General features: G+C 47.4%; 1 pseudogene; it reads right to left on the bottom strand.

Annotated features, from left to right (window-relative positions):
- Nucleotides 1-20,287: 20,287 nt before the first annotated feature.
- LOC149330532 (putative ubiquitin-conjugating enzyme E2 C pseudogene) lies at nucleotides 20,288-20,830 on the bottom strand (annotated as a pseudogene).
- Nucleotides 20,831-22,154: the final 1,324 nt, after the last annotated feature.

Here is a 22,154-nt window from a genome sequence, read left to right as displayed (position 1 = left end):
CAGTGCCGGTCACATGGCCGAAGCCGGCTCCATGATAGGCTTCTACAACGCCGACCACAACTACGCCGGATGCGCCACGTTGGAATGACCCACTAACAGCTTTCGCTAAAAAAGAAAGTTAAAGAGGCTTAGACGTAATGTAACACGAGCTGTAGAGTCATCTGTTGGGGGAGGGCGGAGTCATAGGTATGCATGTGTAAGACAGTCATGGTCCCTTTTGGCAATTAATAGGTCACGTGACCGACGACATTAGGACATTTGACATTGCTATGATAACGCCATTTCAGTGGACGACGAGCACGAGATCTCGGTGGAGGTGGGGGGGGGGGGGGGGGGGGGGAATGCTTTTTATTTAACAAGTTGACGTTGATAAACAAAGAAAAAGACACAAAATCTCTGGTTTGGCATGGTTTATCCTGTTCATAACGGGCGCACTGTTGTTTACAAGAGGGTTTCGTCTGTTCGAGTTCATAAATGAGTACTTTGTTATCATAACTTCTGAAAGATTGCCGTGTAAGGAAATAGGTTGGTAAAAATTTTGGCGACGTTATTTGCAGGAGCGGATTAGAAGGACACGAGCTAACACGCGATTTTCTCAACTGAATTTAGAAATTTCTTCAAGAAGGCGTTTATAACTGCCAATTTACCTTCGTTGTTCATAGAACAAATTGTCGCTTCCAAGTCTTCGTTTCCATCCATAGTTTTCACTCGCGTCTGCTTAAAAACTGAAACTACCTGCTTTCTTTGCGGCAGCAATGGCGAGCTGAAACTCATGGTGAAATCGGTCTGTTAGCCGGCAACAATTGCCATTACTATCAACACAGCCACACAACTCCAAGTAAAAGCTGTACAGCTGCCTCCAACATTCGCACTCGAATATGCCTACTTCAGGATTCGAACCCCGGACCTTCGCCACACAAGGGACTTGTTTAAAATCTGTGCTAATCGTCATGGCCAGCAGATGGGAAAATGAGGCCGAATCGATCAACAGCTGGAAGCGGGAATGATGTGATGAAAGTATTCTATATATAGAACTGCGCTCAAGTTGATGTTTAGCAGTAATCACCACCTTCAAGTCTACTCCGCCTTCGGTGCTCATTCTCCTGATTACCGTCGCATTAACGTGGAAACGAACCCACCCAACATGGGCTAAGGAAATGCCCGAATGTGTTAGAACGCAAGCGCAGTATTAAGGTTTCAATTCTTTCTCTAAATTAAAATATAATCGAATGTTGATCAGTCGCAACTCAAATTAAACCGAAATTATTTTAGAAACACGCGGACTTTGAAATGCACGATGTTTGAAGGCGCCAGTTCGAGTTAGCAGGAAATTCGAACAAAGCGAGTTCAAATTAATGAAACTCCGCTGGGCTAAAAAAATGGCACCTAGAGGTGCGAACATATCTCCACCCAGTAAGCACCAAACCACCAGCAATCATTACCGTTTCCTATTTACAGCATGCGAGCACACATTGTTTCAATAAATTTTTAAGTGGGACCTTTCTGAGCGCATTCACGTTGGCTTCTTTTTCATACATGGCGGCCTATTCCCTAATTCACAGGCTAGCAATTTTTGCTATGAAATGCAAGCATCCAAACGTTAGGTTAGGTAAGGTTAAGTCAGGTTAGTTTAGGCTAGGCTGTGTTAGGTTAGGTTATTTTAGGTTAGGTTAGGTTAGGTAAGGTTAAGTTAGGTTAGTTTAGGCTAGGCTGTGTTAGGTTAGGTTATTTTAGGTTAGGTTAGGTTAGGTTAGGTTAGCGCAACGTAAAATCATCGGGGGCGAAATCCTATTTTGGGCATTCTTGGTGGTTTGGTTAGGTTAGGTTAGGTTAGGTTAGGTTAGGTTAGCGCAACGTAAAACCGTCGGGGGCGAAATCGTATATTGGGCATTCTTGGTGGTTTGGTTTGGTGAGTTAGGTTAGGTTAGGTTAGACTAGGTTAGGTTAGGTTAGGTTAGGTTAGGTTATCTCAACGAAAAATTGTCGAGGGCGAAATCATATGTTGGACATTCTTGGTGGTTTGGTTTGGTTCGGACACGTCTCCAAATATCAACAACTGCCAGGCGTTTGCCTGATATTGCGTTACTTCCACAACGCATCATTTAACACCTCCCTCCACAGCCAAACCATCCATCACGTCTTCTTCGTCGCACCGTGTGGCAAGTCGGCGCAGCATCGATTCAAGAAAAGTATACACCATGGCTCGCATTGAATTGAGAAAATTTCGTCGCTATTTCCTGGGGGGAAAAAAGTGCCCATCATACGTCACGTGACTGACCATGCAAAAGCGAAACGGTCAACATCCAACTTGCTTCCGCTTGGGGAGCATGCATCGCCCTCTAACGGCATGAGTGCGGAGCAATAAACGAGCGGTACAGGACGACACGTGCAAGATGGAATACAGGACGGCCAACCGACTGACTCTCTATTTATTTATTCCTAAGCGTGCCTCTTCTCTAACGGCTTTCTTTCTTTCTTCCTTTCCTGCATTATTTCTCTCATCGTTCTGTTCTCTCTTCTTTTCCATACTTCTTGGTTTATTTCTGGCACGGACAAACATGTTTCCGCAACAGGACGGCAAAGAGAGCTGTTGACAGAATGCCGGAGCCACCGGCGTCTAGGTGGCGACGGAGCTCTCTTTGGATGGCGCGCTTCACGGCGTTTCTCCCCTCTTTCCCTATACTTGTTTCCTTTTATACGTGGCTTCTACCTTCTTTTTTTTCCTTTTAGGGAAGAAACGGGGATATCTCTCGGATGTACCAAACCGGAGACAGCAAGACGGGGGGCTCTTCCGACGGCAGCACGGGAGCCAAAGACATCGCTGCGGCGGCATTGAAGGCCACAGATCGTGGTCGATAAGGGCGCCTAGCGGCTGACCTTGAATTTCTTCTCCCTATTCGGGAAGCGGGAGACGCCGTTGAAGAGGAGCCAAAGAAAGCTTCTTTCTGCTGTGTCTCGTGTGTGCGTGTGTACACGGGTACATATCCACGAGCTTCTCCTCTCTGTGTCGCAAGAGCAGCGTCGAAACGAACTCGCTCTCTACAGTTCCATATCTCCTTTTTTCCCCATCCCTACTTCGAAACGCTACTCCTCCTTTCCCGTCTTGTGTGTGTCCGTGGCTTGCGCCGCTTTTTCCGCCCTCTCTCTTAAGTTTGGGCCTCACTCATTTCATCCTTCCTTCCTCTCCCTGTCTCCTTAAAACGGCTTTCCTCTTCTCCCAGGACGGGAAAGGAGGAAAAGGAGGGAGAGGGCGGAGATCGCGCTCGCTTTTTGGCCTCCCGCGCTCCTTCGAGTGGCGCCACCTGGGAGCTATTTTGAGACGCCGATGCGGCGCGTTCACTCTGTTGCGCTTTACAGCCGAGCAATGCAGTCAGTTGCCGCGCGGCGTCGAACAACGCTGCTTGCTTGCTTGCTTGCTTGCTTGCTTGCTTGCTTGCTTGCTTGCTTGCTTGCTTGCTTGCTTGCTTGCTGACTTGCTGACTTGCTGGCTTGTTTTTTTGTTGGCCCGTTGTTGGTTTGTTCATTGGCTTGTCCGTTCGTCGGTTCGTTCGTCCGCCCGTTCGTTCTTTCGTTCGTTGGTCCGTCCGTCTTTTCGTTTGTTTGTTTTGCGCGTTGGCTGCACTAAGGAGAGTCAAACTCTTTACTTAAACATCAACGTTTTAGCGTCGAAGAATTCGGTCGGAAAAACCGTTCATCATTTTGAGGACTACTTTACACTGTGTGTGTTGGGTAAGCTTATCTGGAAAAGTGTCAAGACCAAATCGCATATATGCAAAATGATAACTGTGTCGATGTAAAGTAGCAATATAAGGAGTGTGGCTGATGTTGAGCTCAAACAAAAAGCAACATATCGAGGTTTGAAGAGCCAACAGCGAGAACGGGTTTTTTTTTCATGCTAAGCTGCATCTTCGTCCTAGAATTCCACTCTATTGACGTTTTCACCTTACAGCCCTGTCCATATTTTGCTTTTTTTTCTCTTGCATTGTAGCTGTGTATAGCTGGCGTGAGCATAGGCAGAAATTGTCACGGAATCCGTCGCTCTTAATAATAACCGTTTCTAATCGGTCTGGGACTCGTAACCTTGTAAATAGTTATTATCCCAAAGTATATATAAAATACAACCGGCTACAGGTCAAGGCCATGGCTGTTCGAAATTCAACTATTCGGGGCGGTGCAGGATCACATTGAGAAATCAGCGCATGAAGAGTGAAAATGTCTCTTCCGGCTTCCATTTTCCCACTGTTTTCTTAGATCGGTCAATCACTCACGCCTCAGCAGTTCCGAGAACTTTCACTACTAGATTAGCTGATGTGAACTGCTTGTATCGTAAGCTTGATCATCATCATCAACCAGACTACGCCCACTGCAGGGCAAAGGCCTCTCCCATGTCTCTCCAAATAACCCTGTCCTTTGCCAATTCCGGCCACCGTATCCCAGCAAGCTTCCTAATATCATCCACCTACCTAACGTTCTGCTGCGCCCTGCTATGCTTCCCTTGCCTTGGAATAAACCTTTTTTTCAATATCAACACTCTTACACTGCGTCTACGCGTGTGCATCCGTGTGCACTCCAACAGCTGTTAAGCGTCCGGTTCTGGGTTTTGGGTCACAGTAGTAGTAGTATTAATAGTAGTAGTAGTAGTAGTAGTAGTAGTAGTAGTAGTAGTAGTAGTAGTAGTAGTAGTAGTAGTAGTAGCAATAGTAGTAGTAGTAGCAGTAGTAGTAGCAGTAGTAGTAGTAGTAGCAGTAGTAGTAGCAGTAGTAGTAGTAGTATCATCTTTCTCTCTACCTGTGTCCTAAACAGAGTACTTCACAGAAATATTCCCATAGTTTGAAAGCAACCTCCACACTCTAGAATTGTGAGTGTAAGATGGGCGCAATAGGACTGTCACACGGGTGTTTCAATAATCAAAACACCACTTTTTTTTCTTGAGCAGAGTACTGCAAAGACATCACCACACAGCGTCGTGGCACAGTGCCTAACACCTCGCTGCACAGAAATGTTTAAATAGGACCCTGCCTGACGTAGGCAGCAACGCTTTCTCACGTAAAAAAAAAATTAAGAAAATAGGGCCGCCGATGCCGAAAGACGATAAAGGAACGCCGTAGAGAAAGGTTGCCAGTTACGGCTTGTTTATGCGGATGCAGTTGCGTCTCGCCCTTGGCCGGGATGGAGGTTCTGCAAAGATTCCCTTGCACGTGTGTTCGTTTCTTTAACTTCACTTAAATTTCTATTATTTTTCTTTTGCTTCCACGACCCCGCTACGCCAGGGTCCTTGAATAAATAAGAACGCTTCAGGGTCAAAACCGTAGAGGATGGAAAAGCAGTAAACGTTATCGTTGTCGTTTAGTTGTTTTTGTTTTGTCTCAGTCGTTTAGTTTGTTCCTCAGTTGTTTAGTTTGTTCCCTAGTTTTGTTCCCTTGCCTAGAACCTAGTGCTCCCCAGTCTCAGTGGGTTTAGTTTGCTTTGTTTTGTTTTTGTTGTTGCAGTATAGTCGTAAGGCGTCGATGATATCGACGCGCAACGCAGACTGCCGCACGGCCGGAGCCGTTGCGTAACTCGATTAGAGTGAATGTTGCGAGTGCTTGCGAGCGAACGGGTCTGCGGCGGGTCGTATACATATTTTGAGAGCCGAAAGCTATATGCGCTGCAGAGTTGCATGACGCTTGCATCGCAACTAGTACTCTTTTTTTTTAGGCCTACCGTGGGCACCCTTTTACAAGGCAAAAAGAGGTAAAAGAAGTAACGTCTGGCGCCTTACGCGTTTTCGGAACTGCCCATTATGTAGGCACAGGAAGATACCGCGGAAAGGAGCCGTTGTAGTTCACAAGAACCCGCTATAACTAAAAAAAAATAAGAATGGAAAAGACGGCACGTGCATTTATTGTTACTGTACTGTACTGTATTTTTACTTTAAGCTCTTTTATAGAATAATGCAGGAGGTTTTGGGCCACCAAAAAAAACCGCTTTATAAGTTTTTCAGCAGCGCGGAGATAACAACTACTATATTTATTGATAGAGTTGCATATTTCCTAGTGAAAAGGTGCGCTTACTTCACTGAGGCCCGTTTGAGATGCGCAGTCTGAACTAAACCAAACACTTCAGGAAGAAAGGGCTCTGTCCGTCCGTCCGTGTCCGTCCGTCCGTGTCCGTCCGTCCGTGTCCGTCCGTCCGTGTCCGTCCGTCCGTGTCCGTCCGTCCGTGTCCGTCCGTCCGTGTCCGTCCGTCCGTGTCCGTCCGTCCGTGTCCGTCCGTCCGTGTCCGTCCGTCCGTGTCCGTCCGTCCGTGTCCGTCCGTCCGTGTCCGTCTGTCCGTCTGTCCGTCTGTCCGTCTGTCCGTCTGTCCGTCTGTCTGTCTGTCTGTCTGTCCGTCTGTCTGTCCGTCTGTCCGTCTGTCTGTCTGTCTGTCCGTCTGTCTGTCCGTCTGTCCGTCTGTCTGTCCGTCTGTCTGTCCGTCTGTCTGTCCGTCTGTCTGTCCGTCTGTCTGTCCGTCTGTCTGTCCGTCTGTCTGTCCGTCTGTCTGTCCGTCTGTCTGTCCGTCTGTCTGTCCGTCTGTCTGTCCGTCTGTCTGTCCGTCTGTCTGTCCGTCTGTCTGTCTGTCTGTCTGTCTGTCTGTCTGTCTGTCTGTCTGTCTGTCTGTCCGTCTGTCCGTCTGTCCGTCTGTCCGTCTGTCCGTCCGTCCGTCCGTCTGTCTGTCTGTCTGTCTGTCTGTCTGTGTTTGCTTGCTTGCTTGCTCGTTTGTTTGTAGAAGAGAAGCATAGGGGTATGGGGGACACAGGAAATGGTTAGAGTAAGGTAAAATTTAAATTGAGGACAGCGCAGTGAGCTATGGAAAGGAAACTGATAGGCGTAACGTTAAGGGGCAGCAAGAGGACAGAGTGGGTGAGGGGACAAACATGGGTTAATGACATCCTAGTCGAAATCAAGAGGAAGAAATGGGCTTGGGCAGGGCATGTAATGCGAAGGCAGGATAACCGCTGGTCCTTGAGGGTAACGGAGTGGATTCCAAGAGAGTGCAAGCGTAGCAGGGGGCGGCCGACAGTTAGGTGGGCGGATGAGATTAAGAAGTTTGCGGGGATACGGTGACCGCAGCTGGCAAAGGACAAGGTTAATTGAAGAGGCATGGGAGAGGCCTTTGCCCTGCAATGGACGTAGTCAGGCTGATGATGATGATGATGAAAACAGAGGAGAATATAAATGACGCGCGAGGTTTCCAAACGCGGCTTCACAGGAAACTAAACCATACGCAAGCAGTAATATGAGAAACAGGGAAATGTACAAACCAACAACTGGAGGGAAAAGTTTACGTGAACAGTTTGATCCGAGCGAAAGACTAGCATAAAGCTGTCACGCGACATGACGTGAGTTATAGTTGTAACAGTTAAATTAGTTTATCTAGAGCTATATGTACTTTCTGCCGGACGCAATGAATGTGACAAAGTGCGAAAGAGGCGTTGTTTCCGACTGTGTGCGACGTGGGACGTTACAGGTGAAGGAGTTGAATCAAATAGCCTTTGTAGCTGACTGTAAGGTAGCTAAAAATGTTCGGCTGAAGTTGTTTCTTTAGAACTAAAATATATAATGAGTTTACGCACTCACTATGAATTATGATTACACTGTCGAGTAATGGCCTTCCGAGGATGTGAGCGAAGAAACGAAGAATCAATATCCTGTAGTGTCTGCAAGGTTAGGTAAGCTTCAAATTTTGTTTCTTGACTGATATAACAAGCAGTACACTGAACACTGAAAGCCAAAGTACACAACTGTTCCACACTGGAACCTGAAGACTAGAAGAATGGTTTTGAAACAATGTGGGGACAGCGCACCGAACAATGGAAAGGAAAATGACACCGGTAACGCTAAGAGACTGGAGAGATTAAAGAACAAGCCCGGATGAGAGACGTCCTGCGTGAAAAAGAAAAGTGAAAATACATTTTGGTGGGGGCGCGCAATGCGTATAACATATAATCAATGGCCCCTTAAAGGTGCACTGAAAAGGAATCTGAACTCGTCTTTTTTGCCGCGGGAACTCGATCTACACGTTCCGAGCATTCTTAGAAGCTTCGAATTATTGCCCTGTGCGGCCGATTTTACTAATTTAAATAGGATTAAACGTCCCGGCTCCCGCCTTTTTTTTTTTAATTCCGCGCAGACGGTGGGAGAAGTCGACCAACGCATGGAGTGCCTTTCAGGCACTCGCGTGGCGGCTTTACTTTCGCTTTTATTTTGATTCTTTTAGGTTTCCGTGAATAAATAGGTCTAGTCAGAGACTACACAGCTGCAAATTAGGCCCATGGAAATAAAAATACGCGTGGACCCTGTGCTTTCGCCGATCACTACGTAACACTCCGCCGATGGCAGAGCGGCAAGCCGCCACGGGACTGTTTGAAAGGTTGGTCGACTCCTCCCACGGTCTGCGGGGAATTCTAAAAAAGAGGCGGGAGCCGGGACGTTTAATCAAATTTGAATTAGGAAAATCGGTCGCACAGGACAATAATTCGAAGCTTCTAAGAACTCTCGGAACGTGTAGATCGAGTTCCAGCGGTAAAAATACGAGTTCAGATTCCTCTTCAGAGCGCCTTTAAGGCAACGGAATGTAAACAATGGAAAGAAAAAACGCAGACGAAGACGGTCGAAATTCGGACGGTTAGATGGTGATGATGATGATTATGATGGCTAAACCCTTTCTTTTTCCCTCGCTGGGTTTAGCTTAGTGTTTACGTGATTTCACACGGTGGTCTTGTTAGTATAATCAAAGTCCAATGCTAGTGCTGGTGCCTGCGTACCGAATCCGTTTACCTTAAGCTGCGTTTGCCTTACTTAGTTCGATTGTCTTTTCAACCGCGAGCTATGCGGCCACGCCAGCACAATTCCGGGTACTGAAAACGCAAGGTTCTCGGCAGCCAAAAATAATAGCGCTCGATAAGATCTGTGACGTCAAGAGTTGAAGTCAAAGCATGCTCAGGCTTAACATTAATGCATACATAGGAGGCTAAAGGTGCACACTAGACACGAACGTCAAGAACAGCGGGATTCCAACTGAAGGCGATGAAATATCAATAGGATCGCATACGATTAAAGCTCGAACACTTCGTATGCAACGGCAACAAAACGCCTTCATGGAAGAAGAACAGATATTCCTGAAAGCCAAATGTAGTTAACGATTGAGTAATTCGTGGAATTTTATTTTGAGATTGCAAGATGGAGACGAAAAGATACAAAATTTATTGGGCTTTCACGAAAGCTAACTGTCGAAAGGCTCTCATTTCAAGGCGCCCTATTGCACTCATATACAGTCTGAGGTTCAACCCAGCAAGCAAATGTATCGATGCATATGTAAGGTTCTTTGCTTAAGCCTTAAGGCGTTCGTCCCGAGCGGTGAAGGATGGAGGACTGGCCAGCTCTGAGGTTAGGTGTTCTTTGAAATAATGTCTGCACGAAGTACTCAGACCTTAAAGAAAGGCTGGGTGATCGAAAAAACGCCTTAGGTAATGGCCAAGAGAGCAAGCTGCCGGGCTAGTTGATGATGCATTTTGGGAAGAAGTTAGCGCAAAGAACGGACAAGGGACCGAAGAAAGGACACATAAGACATTCACGAGCGCTCTTATAAGAGCGCTCGTGAATGTCTTATGTGTCCTTTCTTCTGTCCCTTGTCCGTTTTTTTTTTTTTTGAGCTAACTTCTTCACAAAAGGTAATGGTCAGAGTGCTATAAGATAGCCGCATTGAAATATCGCTATAGTGCAAGCGGATAAAAATGGAGCCGGCAAAGGTGCATTACGTTTCTTGGAAGCAGTAGACTGGCCTAAGCCAGTGATATCGCTTCAAGAGAGTACAGGCTAGGAGACAGACATATAAGGAGGACGAATAGTGAATAAAACAAAATAAAGGAGGTTTTTAGGTGGCTGCAAAACTGCAAGCGGTGGAAACGGTCAGGGCAGTGTTCTAAGTTTTCTTGGATGCACGTGCCAGGCCTAGATGCACATATCGATAAACAAAATTCCATCGTATTATCGACGATGTAATCCACGATGCGAAGCATGCGAAAAACGAACATAAAGAGTGAGAAAAGCACTCACTTCATGTCTCATCTGCTGTGTCTAAAGGGCTGTCCATTTGACGGTGAAGTCTACTTCTTGAGGATCTGCGATTTCGAAACCGGCAAAAAAAAAAAACTTGGTGTAATACCGGCTGAAAAAGTTTAGCGGCACTTTGGGTACAGAGCTGACCGTATACCTAGTTGAGCAACCAACATGGCCTCGATAAGGGGGGATTATTTCAGTCCGCCAACGAGCTTTAAAGGCCAGAGAACACGCTATTACCGTATCAGCATATACTGCATATCCACCATTCTTTGACAAAATTTTTGAATATTGAAAAACTGTAAGGTATTCATATAGAAATATTGAAGGCAATGGGTCCATTCTTCCGATATGTCGCAAAATTTTTCTTTTAAAGTGTTTCCATCGCTTGCATCGAGAAGTTAAGACTACCATGAAAACCAATGGGGGACTTTTTTTGACGACAGAAAAAACGCTAGTAGCAAAAAAAAAATGCAAGTCCGCCGACTCGATATATGTGGATATGTTGATTGTTACAACGAAATCTTACAATATATGGAAAACCTGAGCTCATATACTCTTTCACGTTCAAAACTGTTTTTCTCCAGAATTGTTGGGGTATGAAAGGAAGAAAAAAATGGCTGTGGCTTAGCTTGGTTAAGCCCGGTAATTGCTGTGGGTTTGCTCAGCGTTGAAACCAAAGCAAATTCCGTACCTGGTAGCAGCGGTTGGACGATGCTGAGTCCTAGGCTGCCTGGACGCACGGACCGCATCATTGTTCTCTTACTGAACTTCATCCATATCACCGTCCGCCTTTTATGTCACCACTCAAGAAACACCGCTTAACGAAAAAATTGGCAGTGGTTTAGCTCTGGAGCATTGCGAAAGCAACGAGGAGAGAGAGAGAGGCGATGGAGAGCGCACGGCAGCGGCGGCGGCCCCGGTACGCTAGCGATGCGCCGCTACTGCGCATGCGCAACTGGCGAGCGCGGCGGCGGCACCTCTAAAGGCCCATCTCCATGGACACATCGGAGGCGCACCAGCGCAGCGCTTACGCGCCCAGCGCCGCACCGCGACAAGCGTCGAAAAACACATGCAACTCGATGGCCTGTCGCGGCTACCGCGTTCAGCTCGGCTCGGCGAAGCAAACGGCGCGAAGGGCCGTACCGGATGCCGAGAGAACTACGTTCTCTGATTGGTTACACCGACCGCAAACCAGCGAGTCACTTCCGGCGCCGGCGCGAGCGAGGCGCGAATATCTGACATGGACAGATATTTGCCAAGCGCCAGCGCCGGCCTGCGTCGGCGCGTCGCGCATGCGCAGTCCGGCTCCGGCGTACGCTGGTACGCGTAGGCGCTGCGCTGGTGCGCCTCGGATGTGTCCATGGAGATGGGCCTTAAGTCACCGGTGCAGCGACGGCGGCGGCTCGCCAGATGTGCGCCGTGTGACGTCACTGCTCCTCGCGCATGCGCAGTACGGCCTTTCGTCAGCTCCGCGAAATGGCTCGGCGACTCGCGTAGTGTTGCTTTCGAAGCAAAAGCAATCGTTACTGGTTGGTTTGGTTTATGGGGTTTAACGTCCCAAAGCGACCAAGGCTATGAGAGACGCCGTAGTGGAGGGCTCCGGAAATTTCGACCACCTGGGGTTCTTTAACGTGCTCTGACAACGCACAGTACACGGGCCTCTAGAATTTCTGCTCCAAAGAAATTCTAGCCACCGCGGCCGGGATCGAACCCGCGTCTTTTGGGTCAGCAGCCGAACACCATAGCCACTCAGCCACCGCGGCGGCACGCAATCGTTACTCCTTTAGAAACTAACCGCCAGGCAATCATCAGTCGTACTCTGTCTGCCGAAAGACTAGGTGGGAGCTTGAGCACGTTGGTGTGTCATTATCGCTACAGCGCAAAAGACGATGAAGTTTTGACATAGCCGCATCAAAATCACAAGAGAGATTATTGAAACCTATGAAATTCATTGACGCCAGGACCAATGCGTAAGCACCGCTAGAATAGATCTGTCAGATAAAGAACTATGCTTTTATAAAGATCGTTAGGGAAATGCGCGAAGCTGGTCATGCGTCACTGTTGCCACGTGCTCTTGTAGTGTCATTCTTGTCATGTTTTATGTGCGTGTATTTTCATCTGAGAGTGTGTTAAGTTTTTTTTTTTTTTGACCCATAGGCAACTAAGGCCATCATGCGCCAATCACAAGGTATAGGAATTTTTTTTTTTTTTGCTGAATGTTATAGAAAAGTGCAAAATCCTGAAGGGCGCCGATTCGATTCCAGGGCAAGGCGGCCGCATTTTGTTGGAGGCGAAATGCAAAAATAGCCATGGGCAGTTGAAATCGGCACTGCTACATCGCGCGTGATAGCTTATACAGTATATTATATATTATCACGTGTGCTTTGTAAAACTCGCAGTGCTGTAACATCTGATCTACAAGGGCTGCTGTCTCACCTTGTACTACTTCTGACGGTATATATAGTAGGTGTACGCATTCGAAAGTAGAATACTAGATAGGAGGCCTCAATGCGCTATCAATTAGTGTTGTATCCGACGCACTGACGCACTCACACGAAACACACTGTGATAAAGACGGTGCCTAAGGACATCATCACGGCTGTCGCCAGTACATTCCCTCGCAAGTGTGGTGGCAGTAATCCTTATTTCTTAGCGACAAAGTTCAGGCGTTGCCAAAGTAGCAGCACTAGCATTTATGTTTGGTTTGGTTTGGTTTGGTTTGTGGGGTTTAACGTCCCAAAGCGACTAAGGCTATGAGAGACGCCGTAGTGAAGGGCTCCGGAAATTTCGACCACCTGGGGTTCTTTAACGTGCACTGACATCGCACAGTACACGGGCCTCTAGAATTTCTCCTCCAAAGAAATTCCAGCCGCCGCGGCTGGGATCGAACCCACGTCTTTTGGGTCAGCAGCCGAGCACCATAACCGCTGAGCCACCGCGGCGGCATTTATGTTTGGTTTGGTTTGGTTTGGTTTATGGGGGTTAACGTCCCAATGCGACTCAGGCTATGGGGACGCCTTAGTGAAGGGCTCCGGAAATTTCAACCACCTGGGGTTCTTTAACGTGCACTGACATCGCACAGTACTCGGGCCTCTAGAATTTCGCCTCCATCGAAATTCAACCCCCGCGGCCGGGGTTGAACCCGCGTCTTTCGGGTGAGCAGCCGAGCACCATAACCACTGAGCCACCGCGGCGGGTAACTAGCATTAATGTGCAGTGGTCGTTGTTGGCCTTTTAGGCATTTTTCCCTGAGCGCTGCTTTGAGCCAAACAAATGCTATCATTATTGTGCTGTTGTCGTCAGCCTTCTAGGCGGTTCTTTTTCAAGAGTACTGTTTTGAGCCACAGGGCGAAATGCTAGCATTACTGTGCAGTTGTCGTTGCTGGCCTTTTGAGCAGTTCTTTTTTTTTCGGGACTACAGTTTTGGGCCACACGGCCAAATGCAAGTTACTCAGCTGCAGTAGCTCCTATAGCAGAATCGAGCGGTTAGCCTGACACTGGGCAGAGTTGAACGATTCCTTGGAATGGTGCAGTGGATCGATTAAATGTAATAATTCCCGATGTAAGCAATGCATCTAACTATGGTAACTGCAGGCAGTAGACGTAATTAGGAAATTTCACTCACCATTTCCTTTCATCGGGCACTGGCTACGTCTGCTGGATCTACACGGTTATTTGGTAAACAGCGCAAGATGACAGCAATAGTCACTGCGACTATTTGCAGCTCTGCCAATGTGCGGTAGTGTCTTCCATGGCGTTTTATCATAGTGTGACTGAAGAATAATTTTATTTATTTAGTAAACTATCTGTTGATATTGCAGCACTGAGGATTCTTTTATTTTTTTCCTTCTTTCTTCTTTCTTTTGTACGTTCTTTTTATGCTCAGCTTTCTGTCATATTGCTGTACGTATCGGCTTTTCCATTTCCGTACAAATTCGGCGTCGGGGATTCAGGAGGGTAAAACACATAGCCGCACACGCCGTTTCATTCTTCTTGTATGTGGTTTGCCCAGCCTGTCTTCAATCGTATCTCCCGAGAGATTATTATGTTATCTTGTTATCTTATTTCAAGAAAGGCCATCACGTCTTCGTCTATAAGACGCGTTTAGGGCAACGTACTCATAACGTTTCACTTTTTCGTCTCGCATATACTCTGTCCGGGCAAGCCTACAACTCGACTACCACGAAACCATGAATGCGTTCGCAGAGGCCCCAACGAAAATTAAATCACGCGGAGAAGGCAGTCTTCCAAGCGCGAAAAAAAACAACATAACTACAAAATCACTTTGTTTCGCAACCCAGATTTTCGCGCTGTTTTTTTTTTTTTTTCCCGTGGCAAAGACGACACGTGTCAGCCGTGATAGCGGCGGGCATTGAGCGAATGAACGCGAAGCGATGTTGCGACAAAAAAAAAAAAGCAGGAGAAATCTAAAAACAAAGAAAACGGCAACGAAGTTCTCCGGGTCATATTGCGTCACGTATTCTGTGAAACGACCGTCTTCGTTGCTTGCTATTTCGGGGCTTCCCTTTGCTACACTCAGCCAATCAGCGCATAAACTTTCACCTTCGCCTGTATATGCTCAATGCAAACGTTTCCCGTCGCCTGTTACGCGTGAAAATGTTGGGTTCTAGCATTGCAAACAATTTCGAGCGAAATCGGAGTAACGCTGTTTTAGGATGTTCGCAGAAGTTGTGTCGTCTGCAATGATTTGCGTCGCCTTCACTACAGTCATTCGCGACCAGGGAAGATTTATCGGGCAGAAAGTGTTTACTGAAGACAGTTATCGGCCGACCACCAAGAACGACCCAAATAGATTCGAAATCAGCTGAGAAAAAAAAATGGAGCTATGATTGCACTGGATAAATATACAGTCGTGGGCGCAGAGGAAAAAAATACGTGCCGAGGGAAGCCGTAGTTTCGTACGAGCAAGAAATGTCACTCTAGAAACGCGGAGTGGTAAGTGCTCTCTCGTCTGCACTCGTCACAGACGCTTGCAGTGTGAAAACATAGCACCATGCAGACGACACCGACCCAGTGCAGACGACACAGACGGCGAATATAGCCTCGAACCAGGGCTATTTGATACAAACGCGTTTCATACTGTTGCTTATCTACGTTCGTTCTTCGAAACAGTTTCTCAATATTCGATGCAGGGAAACGAGGCATCATGCTCCCTTCTATGCCCACACCCCCTGAAGAACCCACCACAGGAATGCGGGGAAATTGCAGCTTTGTGTCTATAGCTTTTCGCGTGTTTAGTGGAAAATGTTAATTCATCTGCGGAAATAGTATCTTTTATCAATTCCAGGCACCCAAAAAGTGCCATAGTCGTTTCATTGCATGCCCTTGGATCTAACACTCCATATGGACTAAAAACCCTATATGGAACTAAAAAGAGAGCAAAATGACCTTTAGCGCATTCCTTTTTAGGGACATGGTATGCCTCCCAAGCCCTGGTGCAGATTTTGATCACTAAAAATAAGGAATATTTATGGTTGGCCACGGCAACGAATTTGCTTTTCAAAACATGTGAAGTTCTATAGCAGTTATGAATATTTTAGCCAATGTTTCAATCTCTTCTATTTGTTATATTCAAGACCTCCAGTGCCACATCTAAAAAAGCCTCCTCAAATTGCGAACTGCATTAAGTTACTATGCTTTAACGGTGCCTATTTACTGAAATTCGGTAGTACTTACTGAATTTCAGTAAATGTTGTTTAATATACTCGTACAGTGCATAATCATTTGTGCTTAAACCACTTGTATTCATTAAAGTCTCTCCTCCTATGCATCTGCGTCCTGCAGTAGACGTTCTCAGGCTGATGATGATGATGATCTCAATTGAGACGCCGCCATATATTTGCAGGTAATCCACGTTTTCGGTCAAAGACGTGTCAAGGCATACATACGAAGTGTGCACTTCTGGGCATTCGAGTGCGACACGAAGAGATCTTTGAGGAGCTTGCTTTAAAGTGCCACCTTCTAGCGGTATAGATAATTTTGGGAACCTGTGAGTAGCAGCCGGGTCTTGACTCGGAAGTTTCGTAACTGCTGCGTTCAAAGAATTTTGCCTCGAGCAAATGTACTACGATTGCTCTCAGACTTTTAATTTCTTTAGCGCGTGGACATAAATTACCTCTCAAAATGGCAACAAAAATAAGCGCATACCAGCGGTCAAACATATGCGGAAAGCACTATAAGTAAAAAATCTTAACGACATCACCGTCTTCTAACGCAGCCTGGAATAGATATATGAGACCTACTTCTAAGTCTGCGAATAACAGACTGCAGAAATCTCATGCGGTGTGCTCTGGATCCAAAGGAACGCTATATATTTATTCGGCAGAGTCGCGTTCCGTAAACTTTTCACGTCTATATACGCCAGTCTATGTGTACGCCAGTTTATACAGGTCTACGTACAAAACCATCAATATATGCGTTCCTTGCCTAGAAGAGAATTTCAAGTGAAAGGGGGTGATCGTCGCTCGAATGTGTTCTCAGGAATTGGGTCGTCTGCGATGATCTGCGTCTCAGTCGTCTGCGACAAATGCAAACAAGTCGCCTGCAAGTGTTTGACTCGATACAGTATTACCAGGCCCTTAAGAAAGACAGAAATAACTCCGAGGAATCGTACAAGGAAAGCAAAGCAGTGATTCCAAGAGATAAATACAGATTCATGCCCACAGACAAAAAAAAAATGATACCTCGTTTCGCTGTGACGGCAAGACAGGACATTCTGTGCACGAGGATAACGTAACAAAACATGGGAGACGCTAAGTGCCCTGGCACCGAATAATAGAAAAACAAAACAAGCAAACATTGCAGACGACCGCATGGATACGTCTCTGACCGACGCCTCGATGACATCACCGGAAGTGACGCAAGAGACAAGACGGATGCAATATTCAGCAAGCAGAAACCGAAACCACTTTTTTCGCGGTGGGCATACATTGCTGTTCAGGCGCAGAGGTTAGGACATAATCGTAACTTACGGGTCAACGAAAATGCGAAACACTAAAACAAAAAGATGTAAATGCGTATAGCCTGCAACGAACCTCATGCTCTCGAAACGCGTTTTTACTTTTTCCAGCTTCGTCTGAGTTCAAAGACCAGTGGTAACGAGTTGTGGAGGCCCGTGGTTAAGACGCGCAGGCTTCGAACGCCGTACAGGACACATGCTGTCAAAGTCGTTCAATGACATGACAGATCCAAGCAGTACGGGCTACTGGAAGATCGAGCTCCAATAGCGAAAAAAAAGAGCATACATTTTAGCCAAGAGAAGCAAAGGCGTCGATACGCTCTGGTCAGCACATATCGACGGCTGTGGTGTGGAGAGCGTCAATATTGACCGTAACCGAACTGTCAGAGCATTGTCCCCGATGTCGTGGTTGCGTGAATTTGTTTTGCATGAAGAACAACGATCAAGTTAAGTAACGCGTCGATATTTTAGTCGCTTACTTTTGCTACTCGTCATCTTCTCTTTTGATTCACTCGTCTCTTTATCAGATGACTGGCTGTCACAGAAGGAGAGTATGGTGTCGAAACGCGAGAAATACGGGCCTTTGGCCCGTTCTTTAAGTCACCCGAAACCGTGGTCGGTCATGAACTCGTGATCGATCCGCGTCTGAAAAGAAGTTGAACGTCCGTTGGCGACACACTGAACTATACAGTTCACTGTTTGCCACGAGCTTTTCTTCGTCCAGCGTCCGAGTACAATGAACCGCGAGAATATATCTTCTTGTCTCACACTTTTGAACAATGGAACATCCGAAGACGATCTGGCATGGTCACTGAAATCGTCTGCCAGTTCATATCGAATGCCGTCACATCTGTTCACGGGTCATCGGCGTCTGCATACGTATCACACGATTCTTTATTTACCTCTTTCTAAAGAGGTTAGCCTGATTTCAAAGAGATCTGACCTCGCGTTCTAGGTCCACGAGTGAATTCTTAAGGGATCTTAAAAACTTCGTTTTATTTGTTAACATATCTTTACCTAGGTATATCATTGAATGCAGATTTCAAATGTCTCAGCTGAAAGGAAATATATGGCAAAATAAAATATCCTAATTAGGGTCATTTCTTACGGGCCATTACAGTAATTTATCAGCTGAAGAAAGATTTTTGAATAAGCAGACATTTGCAAAGGCCCAAAGCATATCCTAAAGCTAACAAAATGTCTATTAAGTCATTTTGTTGATCATAAATAAATAACAAAGTTGGACAGAAAAAATGATGTGGCAGTAATTAGACCACACTTGGCCTAATTGCTAATATATCATGTTTAAAAGAAAAAAGGAAGCTTTAGGATGTGCGGTGGACCTTTGGCAATGCTTGCATATTCTTAAAAAAAAAAGCTTTTTTAACTGAAATTGTTATAAAGGCCCGTAAGAACTGCCCTAATTGAGATTTTATTTTGCGATAAGTTTTCTTCCAGGTGAAATATTTGAAATCGAGATGCATATTTGAAATCAGCATTCTAAGATACACATGTGCGCCAAGTTTAAACAAGTTGTGTTGACAAATAAAAAACAAGTTTTTACCCCCCCCCCCCCCCCCCTAAACGTAGTGCGCGATATGCAGGGTGTTTCGCGTAAGACTCTACGCAATTTCTCAATCTCGGTCTTTCTGAGTTAGAATAGCGCTTTTTTCGGCATTGCATTGTCGGCAGTGAAGTACAGTCGTGAGCAATACGAGAGAGAACGAACGTTTCGAACAGAATTGCGAATTTTAAGGTAATTTCTCCACTAAATTTGAGAACCACTTTTGGTTGTTCAATGGCTACAGGAAGGCGGAAAAAAACTGCTTTGCACACGTGATTGTTTAGTAATAAATAAATGAATGCTCAAGCATTGTTCCCTCTCGTATTACTCACGACTGTACATCAGAATGCAGGTAAGACGTGCTAACTAGCAGGCTGGTTAACTAATATTTATTCATCATCATCATCATTAGCCTGACTACGCCCACTGCAGGGCGAAGGCTTCTCCCATGTCTCTCCAATTAACCCTGACCTTCGCCTGCTGCGGCCACCGTATTCCCGCAAATTTCTTAAATCTCATCCGCCCACCTAACTTTCTGCCGCCCCCTGCTACGCTTGCCTTCTCTTGGAATCCACTCCGTTCCCCCTACTGATGACTTTTTAACTATTGCTGTTAGGCTCCTTAATTATTGAGAGGCGTGTTTCTCAATGTAATAACAACATCAGTTAGAACTTTTTTAGGCCCGTGTATTGTGCAATGTTTGTGCACGTTAAAGAACCCCTGGTGGTCGAAATTATCCGGAGCCCTCCACTAAGGCGTCCGTCATAGTCCCAGTCGCTTTGGGACGTTTAACCCTATAAGACCGAGCCACCATTAAAAGAAAACAGGGGACACTTAAACTCCGCCTTGAGAATATGACGCGATATCGTAATGGGTTAATTCCCATATATGCAGAATGATATTCTATACTTTACATTCACAGATCCTTCGGAGTCCTCATACCCTTCCTGGAGCAGTCGTAAAGCGGTTAAGCGGTGCTCCACTGCCCGCGATGGAAGGTGCTCCCAGCGGTGGGCCTTTGATCTTCCCGAGAGACCAATCTTTAACTGCCACCTCCATGGAGGGCAGTTTGGTCACTATCCGGTGGGCAGGTTGTGATGGCGCCGCAAGGTCACGTGACCTGGGTGGGCCCACCTGCATCCTAGGTAAATTTTTAGACACCACTTGTCTCTGGTAAGCGGTGTCATCTTGCACACGGCGATATTCGGCTTTCCCTAGCAGAGTGAAGCTGTCGCTTCAAAAGAAACCGCAAAGCCCGAAAGAAAAAAAAATGGCTGTGGTTTAGCTCTGGTTAACCCTAGTGGACTTGCGAAAGCTACTGAGCGCGTTCTCTCTTCCTCGCTTCATTTTGTTGCCTCTCTTTGGCGCTCTCCATAACGACTAGAATCCACTGAGGCGAAGCGCATATAAATATATATACCCCCTCTCATTCTACCCCAGTGGAGCGAGCGGCGGCGGCAGCGGCATCGACGGCGCCGCCATCTGTTGGAGCGCTGCTGCTGCGTTGCTAGGCAACGGCGGCTAAAGGTCGTTCGTGGGCCCCGGCATACGACTGAAATGCGACCACGCGACGAGCTGAGCTGGCTGGCGTAGTGTTGCTTTCGCAACGATAAAACCATACCAGTGGAGACACAACCAATCTGAATGTCGATCCTTTACTCTCTACGAAGTCTTGGCATCCCCATGGCAAGCCTCGAACAGCTCCCGGGCGCTCCTGTAGAGTTCCTTGTTGTCCCAGATTTCCGCGGCCTCCTTGTTGAGCGGGCTTTGAATGTTGGGCTCGGCGAGCAAAGACTGGATCGACAGCAGCACGGTACGCACGTCCAGTAGCGGTGTCCACTTGTCCTGCAGGATGTCTATGCAGATGTCCCCCCTGGGACCGACGTTCGGGTGAAAGCAAGGACTCTGGAACGTCACCGTGGGAGACTGGAACGGGTAGCGGTCCGTGAACTCGATGCAGAGGCGGTAATTCGTCCCTTCGAACACCGTTCCCTCGGGTCCCCGGATCGTAGCGATCCAGCGGAACAGGCTGTCGCCGTCTGGGAAAGCAGAGATGCCCTTGGGTCCGTTGGTGACCAGCGCCATGAGTTCCTGCTGCAGCCTCTTCGCAGCAGAAACATTGCTCGTGTCGACCGTGGACTCGGAGTGGTCGCCGCTAGCGGCGACGCTATCCGCCTCATCAGCACCCTCGCCTCGCGAAGCCATAGCGATGTTGAGACCTGTAAGACTGTTGCTGGAGCTCCGGAGCCGCCTTGCGAGTTCCTCGTCGTTTTCTGCAGCCTTTGCCTCGTGTCAGGTATCGCGCGTGGGTTATACGGTATTGGATGCGAGAAGATGTATTGATGATGATGTCCTCAGGCTTAATGGCACGTACCCACGGCGGAGGATTGGCCAGGGATGTATTGCCATCTAGAATCGCAAAGAAAGCGCATGAAGGGGTGACCGGTTGTGGAAAAAAAATATTGCTTATCACCCGGAGCAGGCTACTGGATCACTTAGCTAGAGATCCGAGCAATGCTGCTCTCAGCTACATGGTTTGTCTTTTCACGCGCAAATTTCGCAAAGGGGTGGTTTATACAACGTCTTTGAGGAGTCACTTGCTTGATTCGGTGAGAATTATCGGAAGTTTTCATTGTATTAGTCAGTGCCGGATAAAATAATACGCTTTCACAGATGATGATGATGATGATGACTACGTCTCGGCTATACGCGGCATTACCCTTTCGAACAGGTAAGCGCGCGCTTTCTGACTTGTCCGGCAGCGCCACCTCTCGCCTCCGGTGGTCGGGTAGGGTACCACCCTTCGTTTCGCGTCGCCTGCTTTCTTCATTCTGCAGACGAAGAGAAAAGGCGCTACCGGTATCGCTGTTGTGAAATCGTCTGCTCTTTGGCGGCGCTCCGCTCCGCCGGCCGCAGCATCTGCTGCGCACCACGTGACCAACCACGTGACCAAGGCCATGGCGCCGCATGGAGGAAGAAAAACTAGCAGGGACCATGACGTCACAATCTTGAAGCCTAGTCATAAAAAATATAATGGAAAGCATCATCGGAAATAGGCCCTCACGTGACAAGGCAGTGGTAGCTCTTAGCTGGATTTCGGTTTCGGTTTCGCTCTCTCGCTGTACGAGCAACTAGGCGACCATCTGCTTGCGTTCACTGACGGCTCCGTGGTGAGCGCAAACTGCTCGCTCGCCTCAGCGGCCACCATCCCCGAGCGACGCGTGCGCTGACTGCGGCGCAGTGGAGACACTTGGAGCACATGCTCCTTCGCTGTGCCGCTTCTGCAGTGCCGCGTCGCGAGATTCTCGCGGCCTGCAGGGCGCTGGGAATCATCCCGGACAGTCTCGAAGCGCTCCTGTGGCCGCGCGGCACTGCGCGCACCCGTGATATTCTAGCCTCTATACCCGTAACACAGAAGTGGTGAGCCTCTGTGCGTTCATCGAACAGGCGGGCTTGACTTCCCGCTCGCTCTTCGCCAGGTAGTGCACGCGTGACACGAACGCTCCGTGGGTGCTACCTCCGACGGTAT

Source organism: Amblyomma mixtum, chromosome 9 (assembly GCF_055824585.1).
Source record: "Amblyomma mixtum isolate Tamu chromosome 9, ASM5582458v1, whole genome shotgun sequence".
Lineage (NCBI taxonomy): Eukaryota > Metazoa > Arthropoda > Arachnida > Ixodida > Ixodidae > Amblyomma > Amblyomma mixtum.
Note: the sequence above shows the minus strand (reverse complement) of the source record. Positions and strands in the feature narration are given on the sequence as shown.